Genomic DNA, 9660 nt, shown 5'->3' on the forward strand with positions numbered 1-9660 from the left:
AGATCTTCTGTACTTCATTTCAATATGCTAAATTATCACTGCTTGGTTTCTTTTCAGATTCCTGGGTACATGCCATTTAAAAATGTAAACACCCAGCAGACATGATATAAACATGCAAAGATTTTAGTCAACACACTGTTTGGGATTCCTCTCACATTAGCAAGGACAGCACAGACAACTACCAACTCCAGGTGTTTAGATCTTTTAAAATCTGTAACGCGTATGCAGGAAAACTATGTTTCTCTTTAAATAAACATTTTCTATTAGAGATTTCTTACCCAGACTTGCATAACACGTTTATTTCCCTGGGTCATTTTCCATTTTACAGCAAATAGATTATAGACAGAACGTAGCAATCTGACAGCAGCTTTTCCCTCCATCAATAGCATTTCTATTTAAAGATGGGGATTCAAAATCAGTACTGAAGGTACATGCTGTCTTTTCTGAAGAGATTCAGTATACCTGTACATAATTCATCACTTCCGTTAGTTTAGTAAGGCCAGGTTTAAAAATCAAGGAAAACCTGTCACTAAGTCTTTTCATTTAAATGTCTGTTGCTCTGCAGGTGTGAGTCCATATCTTCACTGAAAGCCAGCTCTACTCTCTGACTGTATTACTTGTCTACAGAAATAGTGTTGGCACCAGCACTGTTGGTTTAACTGGTATGCAAGGAGAGACATAGATGCTGCACTCTACCTTGAGAATACAAGGATCTTCCATTACTTTCTTGAGCTTGAATCATCAAAAATCTAACAAAAAGTAGACTGAAAAAGGACTCACATATAGTTTCTGCCTCCATTGGGCTTGCTTGAGCCCTAGATATTCCTGGAAGACAAAGCTGATATTGTTGGTAAAAAACTTCCTTTGCCTCTCTTCTCGTTTCCACTTTCTTATTCTCCCACTTCGTCCTCGTGCTCTCTGTTAAAAAAAAAAAAACAAACAACCAAACAAACAAAAAAAACCAAAAACAAAGAGCTCAGTTAAACTAAACTGGTCAACAGGTATGGCCACATAGATAACAGTACGACAGCAAATTAGTTAAGCATGAGTCGGTATCAAATTCAGAAAATGAAGGAAACTTTTATGAGAAAGTAAATTTTTATCCAATGAAATTAAAGAAAGAGTATATGAAAAGCTACCATCACACCTGACTAACTCTATTATGCAGTCTGCTGCTGCTTCTCAGTGTGAGAATACAGAAACCTGTTACAGTTACTAACTTGTGAAATGGAGACTTGCCATAAAATACACATAAAGTCCATTAACTACCATAAAATATGCTGGAGTGCAACTTAATTTCCCTGATAAAACTTCATATTCTGCTTCCTGACATTCTTGACTGATTGATTCAAACAATGCAGCCTTCACGCTATTTTAAGAGTTAAGTTTAAATTAATAGCCTGGCAGAGCCAGGATGCATGACCTTCAGTACCTGCCACAGGCCTTCATGGATGATTTCTGATGAACACAGCCCAGAGAAAATACACTCTTGTAGATTGCTTGTTCCTGTGATCATAATTATAGGTACACTGTCTTTCTTTTTAACTTCTGTGTAACTTGCAGGTTTTTTGGTTTTATAATATAGCTAGCTTGGAAGCAAATACAAATATGAAAGTGACATTGTGATCACAGGGACATTGAAGAGCCATGATTCTAAGTCCAAAAGTTGGCAGAATTTTCACAAAAAAATACTGTCCTTGAGGCAGACATCTCTATCTAATTATAAGGTTAATGGCTTGGGCTATGAAGGTAGGAGACCACCCCTACTCCCAATAACCTACTTATTTAAGTATTTGTAAAAGAAAATATCCCAATAGCAGCAAGTGGAACTCATACCTAATTTATAAGAAAAAAATTAAAACAGAATTTTCAAGTGCTATTAGGCATTTTAATGAGCCTCACTGTATTCTTTCTCTTTTTCCTCCATCTCATTTTAACGATAGAAACAGAATTCCTCTGAAAATTTTAATTTTAAAGCTAGAAATAGAATTCAAATGGATTTTGCTTAATTTGCCCAACACCTAACAAACAGGTATCTAAACCTGACTACAAACACCCCGGATAAAACTGTCTGGTGATTTACCTTTAAAAGGCCAAGTTTTTAGAAACTGGGCTGGATATCAGAAATTTCACTTTGTATAGACTTAGCTGCCTAATTAGAGATGTAGACTAAAAGAAAACATTTTTCTTATCTTTTTATTAACTTGGGTATATGTATGTATAAACCAGTTAATTTCTAATTCCATGCCACCTTTTTTTTTCACCAGAGGATCAGAAAACAACTGCTCCCCTTTATGACTATAATTCTGTACTATACGGCAGTACTGACTTCAGTGGAATAACCCTTAATTCAAAGAATTCTCTGGAGAGAAAGAGTATAATTAGACCCCTTAAAATTATTAGAAGCGAGAGATTAATACATGCCTTAAAGTAGCTGTTTTTCTATATTGAAATGCTTTAGTAGCAGTAGGTTGTAGGGAAGTCTATTGTCATGTGCTGCCTATGTTTTAGGCATTATTCTGCTTAAAATGCATATTTGCTGGGGATGTTGTTACTAGGGAAGTATAAGTTACTAATATACATATATATATATGTGTGTGTGTGTATATGTATATATATATATATATGGAACAAGATAGTGTTTAATAAAAAGAATGAGAAAAATTGGTATCAAGAAAATAATGTAAATACCTCCTATCTAAAAATAAACAGAGTCTGCAAAATGTTGGAATGGTGCCCATTAGAATCTGACTGATGCCAACCAGTGGGAAGTGGGGAGGGACACGTGCTTGTGGAAAGTCCTAAGATTAAGACCCCCTAAAAAAAGTACATCTTTCCTCTTATTTTATAAAAATCGAAGCCCTATAATTTTCTTCTGTTTTACTGAATCGCTCTTGCAGTAACTTGCCTAATAGAAACAAAGGAAAAAAATCATCCTTAAAGACTGAATCCCTTGCTACCTTTCAGAAATTTCCAACTATTGAAAAATATCCTAAATATAAAAATCTGAATCCCAGCTATCCAATCAAATAGGAAACATAGCAACTACACAGAGACATTATATAATAGCATAAAGAACAAATCGAAGGTAAAATAAATTGGCTAGTAGTTGCTAAAATAGCAGAAATCTTTTATTCACTAAACACAGAAATGATTGACAATTTATTATTTATCCATAAATGTAAAATTTTCGAAACTAAATAAGGTATAAAATACAATTATTGACATAATTGATTATATATAATGCGAGACATTTTTAATTCCTTATATATTTTAGACAAAAGTAATTATTATTTTCCCCCCTATCTAACTTCCTCTCATATTCTTAATCAAGATAATTTAGCTTATGTGCTGTTAGCTAGTAATTGTCACATATCACTATAATGATCCCATCCTTCCTGAGGTGTTTTCACATAGAAAAAATAGATAGCACTATAGCGAGGACTCCACTACCAGATTATCATATGCCATGATCTATCTCAAGTATGAACTATTTTGGAAGGATTTCAACACTCTATTTCTTAGATTCATAAATTGATAAAGTGTTCCAAGATGCACAGCTGTCCACGTTCTTGTGGGTTAAAAATACATGCAATATTTTTGTCTTATCAGGTATGTCCTACCCACCAATACCTACTGGCTTGTCTGAAATTCCCCCTTGAATGTGCGTGTGTTCAAGCAGCAGCAGACGTAATTCTATTTATATAAAACAAAATATTGATAACTCCGGTTTTTCTTTTCCTTTTTCTTTTTCACTTTCAGGAATTCTTTCTGGCAGTAAAATTTTCACTTAGAAGACCAAGAGGAGAGAATAAAACATACGAAACAGAGTCCTGAGGTTATTCATGTCTAAAGCAAATGACACAAATGGGACACCGATCTCAGAATGTTCTGGATGACAAAACATGGATTACAAGTTAGTTTATGAGAACTGAAATAAATAAATTGTTCTCTTATAACTGTTTATTCTTTTGAACATGACTATTCCAATCCAAATTATTCTGACATGCACTTTGGCTATTGCTTATCCACACACCCATCTGCTTTGAGCATTGGCTGGTGCACCTGCCTTCACTACTTCTCATGGAAACTGAACTAGAACTAATTTCATTTATGGTCCTTTTTTAGAATTCATCAAGAGCAGGACATAATTTTTTTAACTCTTAGATAAGGAAGAACAAATAAAACTATAGAAAGCAGACAGTTTTCCATTATTCCAGGTAATAAGATCTGCCTAACACTTATCATCTGCATGGTGACTATACTACTCCCTATCAGATTACATTTCATCTACTAACATTTAAACAAAATTAAATCAAACCCCTTGAGTCTTTACTTCTATAGCAGTTATTCAAATTACCTTGCTCACGTGACTACTGAAAAGGCAAACATATCAGTGCTGAGGTTCAAGAGACACAATAAAGAGGAACAGGGAAATCTGGTAACCACGCAATGTAGTCATGAGCTTCCGTCTGTGAGAAGGATCAGCAAAGTTCCTGTGCTATGCCAGCACAAGGAGCAGTGGAAGAAATAAAAGTCTTATCCCTGAACTTAAAGAAGGAATTACAGAACTGGAAGTACTTTATGGCAGATTAACAAATATTACCAGAAGACATTGAACTCTCATGACAGAAAAGCATTCCTGATGCAAAGGAGCTCTGAGAGTCAAGGGAAATGCTGCTTCTGTCTAGATAATTAAGAACAAAGAACAAAGAGTACAAGCAAATACTCTGGATTTATATTTAATGTTTAGACTGAAAAGGTTTCAGGTATCACAGACAAGTATCCTGCTAGCTTACATGTGTATGTGTGATGTCTTTAAAATGTAAATCAATAATGTATCGCTTATGGAACATCTCAAGCTTAGGGAATGCTATTCATACCTTTGATGATTTCAGCTAATGGTAGAAATGGAACCACATGCTTCAGGGAGCCCTATGAGACCAGCACATAGCTATTATAGAAAGAAAGAAGAAGTGGCATAATTGAAACCTCATCTCCACATTCCGGCTAATCAGAAAACAAGTCTCAGTATATCTGAAAATAACAAACATACCATCATGGAATCATATGATAATATGATTGTGAGCAACCTCAGAAGGTGAAATTTCCTGCCTAAAACAGTGTCAGGGAAACTGTGAGACCAGATGGTTTAGGGCTTTATGTAGCTCAGTCTTGAGAATGTCCAAGGAAGGGGAATGCACAGCTTCTTTGGGCAATCATCATTGCTGTGTGAGCTTAGCAGAGAAAGGACTATTGAAGCACTAAATGGGATTATATTTTTTTCTTAAACTGAAGATCTATTTGGCACCCCTTAGCCTCCACAAATGTATATCCCTAGACTGAGTTACTTGACAAGGTCTGAATATTGACATTCTCTGTCAGGTGAATCACAGAAGTCTTGAGTTTTTAGGTGCCAGTATGATCAAATTCCTATTTGAGATTATCACAAATTCTCCCTCAGAACAGTCCTCTGATTTGGAATGTATGCTTCCCAAAATGCCAGTATTTCCTGGGGAAAAGATCTTAAGAAAAATTAAAAATATCTTTTGGAAATATTTTCTCTCAATATTCAATATGACTTTATCAGTTTGGTTTTTTCGTGATAAATTGGATAAAAAACAAGGCCTATGTTTTCAGCAGTACAGTTCTGTGTCTGAATCTGCCCACGGATCTGTCAGGATGTGGAAGTCTGGAGGCAAGATTGGATAGGAAGTCACCTGAGCTGTGCATTGTTGTCCTGACTTGACACAAAAACATGGTGGCTTTTAAAATCCTAGATGTGCTTTCTTTCAAGCTATTGACATAGCATATGAGGAAAATGAGTAAATGAATATTTATCTAGCTCAAACAGCATAAAAAATTAATATATGTCTATATTGATTTTTTTTCAACAGTTGTGAACCCAGACTTTTAAAATCACCGATGTGTAGCCTGAATACTGAGCTAAAGCATAGTTTCTGAGTGATTGCTTTGGGTGCTACAGCATGTACAGAGGAAGTCCTCTTTCAAAAAGAGTATTTGGGTAGTTTGGCTATTATATTGTGAAAAGAAGTATAAAGTATAAAAATAGTCTAAATTATAATCATCAACCAAATTAATATCTCTACTGTGATCTAACATGCACCTATCTTAAATAACTGAACAAAGAATGAGAAAAAGAAAAATGAAAAAATAAATGGATGCGTTATGATGAGATAATCTTGCTATTTCTGAATATATATTTCAGCATAGCAGCGCTTTTATTACTCTTTACCAGCATAAAAGTATACTTTTATCTGAAATTATTATTCATCCTGCCAAATAAATTGAACTGTATGGAAGACAAGTGCTAGAAAAAGTAGACTGAAAATATATATCTTATTTGTATTGCAATCAAACATACCTAATGGCAGAGATTGGAAATACAGGAGAGATTATTAAAATAAATTCTATCTTAGGCAGCAGAAGACTTTCACAAAACAACATATGTCATTTGATTATCTCTCTCTGTCATCATAGACCATGAGAAAAACTCTCACTTGCCAAATACCTGCTGTTCATATTGGCTTCGGTAGGGTTATTGAATACAGTATATTGCACTGATGAAAAATCTCCCCATTCATTTGCAGCTGTATCAATATAACTCTGGAGATGTTAGCTCCAGACAGGCACCTGGGTTTGTAAATTTAGTTTATAATACATGTATTTTATCTGCACAGACAGCAGATTAGCTCATACACTACCTTTGAGGAGGAAAATGCTGTTTCAGGATATGGTTATCTCTTCAAATGAATTCGACAAATGCCCATTTTTTTCATATAATTAGGCATGATCTCATGTTATGATATTATTAAAGAAGAGTGGTAACATTGAAAAAGAAATATGAAAACTGGATATTTGCAGATTATTTTTGACAGCAATGTGAACAAAAGCACTGATAAGTACAGTGTCAGGAAGAATTAGTCTGTGTGATTCTGGACTCTACACAGTTACAGAGAAATATTATTACTGTGAGAATAATACTGAAAAAATAAATGTGAAAAAATACAGTTGTAGGGAGAAAATACACATGGCAGGTGGAGAAAGCTTCGCCTACAGAACTGAGTGTTAGAATATGCTAATAATAAAATCGTTAATGACTAAGTGTGCACAGTGTAGAAACTGCAGTTACCTTATTTAGATGAAGTGACTGTGTAAAATATGTTCACAGAATGCAGAAAGAGCAAAGAAGGTATGAAACACTAAAAATTAACATAAAAACACAATGTACTACTACTGAGATATTTAGGAAAAATAAATTCACCTTCATCAAGACCCCATGGAACCATTGACACTAAAGCCTCATACTATTTTGGTGGGGTTTATTTCTTACAAGTGAAATAGGAATTTATTTGCTATACTGTGTTCTGGGACATATATTCAAATTTCTCAAGATACTGCACTCTGATTGAGGTCTACAAAGGTCTTTGGGGATATATAACAAACATCCTTAGGAACACCAAAAACATTCTCAAGCTCAAACAAACATCTGAAATTGCATTTAAAGTTGATGGAAGTTATTTTTTCCCCCTAAACTCTTTCAATTTATATTTAATTTTGGCTCTTAAGTTCAGTGCATGTTATAATTTCTGGCCACTTTCAGGTTAGTTTCTGGTTAGTTTCTGGTCCATTTGTACTTCCGTCTCTCTGTTCCTTCTATCCCTCTGCCTTTGAGGCTGAAAACACAAATAACTGACTACTACTAGTAGATACAGTAGTAGTATTGACGGTAGTCAAGCAGTGAAGACAAAAATCTTAAATCAGTGAGAAAAAAGACACAAAGGGCAAAAGGGGTTTATCCAAAATCATAACATATCAGATCAGCCCAAGGAAAGGGAACAAAACAAACCCCATAATTATCTAGTAAAATATATATTTTTTAATCTTCTTAGATTATTTCTATTACCAGGACACCAGGGTCCAAAAGGAACCACTCATATGCTTCAGAACTGTATTTTATTGATATGACTTTTTATCTGTGCTGGAAAGATATTCGTATATGACTACTGATTGAGAGCACATCCAATCCAATCTGATGCTGTCCAAAGGAGTTAAAAGGTCTCACTGCCTCTTGGTTACTCTCAAGAAAAATGTTACCACGAACCAAGTTCAGAGCAGCTGCTGTCCTCTTTCTCCCCTACAGCTGCTCAGCATTGCCCCATTGACAGTTGCTGCAGGGCAGAGGAAAGGAAGAGTTCTGGCTATCTAAACTAGCTGCATATGGAAATATCATCCAAGGAGGAATTCAGCTCCTATACCTTGATCTGAGGAAAAAAGGCTGAAGAATAGAAATAATCTTCATCTTGTGACCTCTCTGAAGGTAACACCACCAGCAGAGAGGGGCATCTATAAAACTGGTTGGGAACAGTACTTTCATTTTGTGAAAGATTTTGATACGGCCCATTGTTATTATTATTGCTTAGAAACTAAACCATTTGAAAATTATGAAAGGAAACAGTGCAAGCACACAGTGTGCTGGGGCTACTCACCCTGAAGGTCCTAGTTCGGGCTACCTTCCCCTGGGGACACATGCCCCAGAAACCTGCTGCAGTTGAACTAGGATGAACTTCAGACAAAACCAGAAACCTTGTAACCTCAGAAACATCTAGGCCATTGCTGTACTTTTCATTGGCATTAGGGTGAGAGCCAGAAATCACTACGAATCTGCTCCACATGCAAGGTGAACTCTTTCATTATTATTGATATAAATACATTCAGAACGTGCAGATGTAGAAGAAGGAATTCTTACCACAGTTTATTCGAGTGAGAAGCTAAGAAAAGGAATGAGCCTCACCTGACAGATGGCAGTCCTAACACTTAATATTTGAATACACTGTGGAAAAGGCAACTGGAATTTGGTACAATGACAAGTAATTTTAGAAATGTATGCGTCTACTTCAATTAGTAACTTACAGACAATAACTTAATTTTTTCTTGATTTAGCAATGAATTTTTTCCCTTTCACAGCTCATTTGATATTTTCTAGGCATACAATTTTAAAGAGATTAAAACTTAAGATTTGTGATGTAATAAGCATAATAGTTCTTACATGAATTTGCACAAACTATTATTATAAAGTATCATACCTGAATTAATCTTATGATGGAAGACAGATTATGGAGAATGCATATATTCATCTTCAATTACATTTCCCTCTGGTACAGAATTACTCACAAATATATGGAGCAGGCAACTGGATTTGTACACCATTAAAATTCTTCTATATATGGTAGAAGGAAACAAATAAATTAATAGAAGTATGTTTCCCGTCTTGCCTAATAACAATCAACATTCTTTCTCGACTGACAGCTGTCAGAATCATAGAGTCATAGCACTGTAATCCAGCTAGAAAATCTTCAAGAGGAACAGCACATGCTGGGATCATTCCTGATGCTCTAAATTGGCCAGAGAAGGTCAGCACAGAATAGCCTGAAGCACCCGTTCCAGGCCAGGAACCTGGGGAAACACAGCATGCATCTAAATGCTGTAAAACCCCAAGGAAAGAGCCCACACCAAAACTGTGGCTTAATACAAGGGAATGAAGCCCTGTGGTGAGACAGAAAGATATTGAAAGAGTGTCTCAGAGGAAGAAGTGCAAGCCTCATTGCTTGAATAATTTAAATCCTAAATGAATAATAC

Source organism: Chamaea fasciata, unplaced genomic scaffold (assembly GCF_029207755.1).
Source record: "Chamaea fasciata isolate MVZ Bird 193981 ecotype frontalis unplaced genomic scaffold, bChaFas1.0.hap1 SCAF_8, whole genome shotgun sequence".
In the NCBI taxonomy this organism is placed as follows: domain Eukaryota; kingdom Metazoa; phylum Chordata; class Aves; order Passeriformes; family Sylviidae; genus Chamaea; species Chamaea fasciata.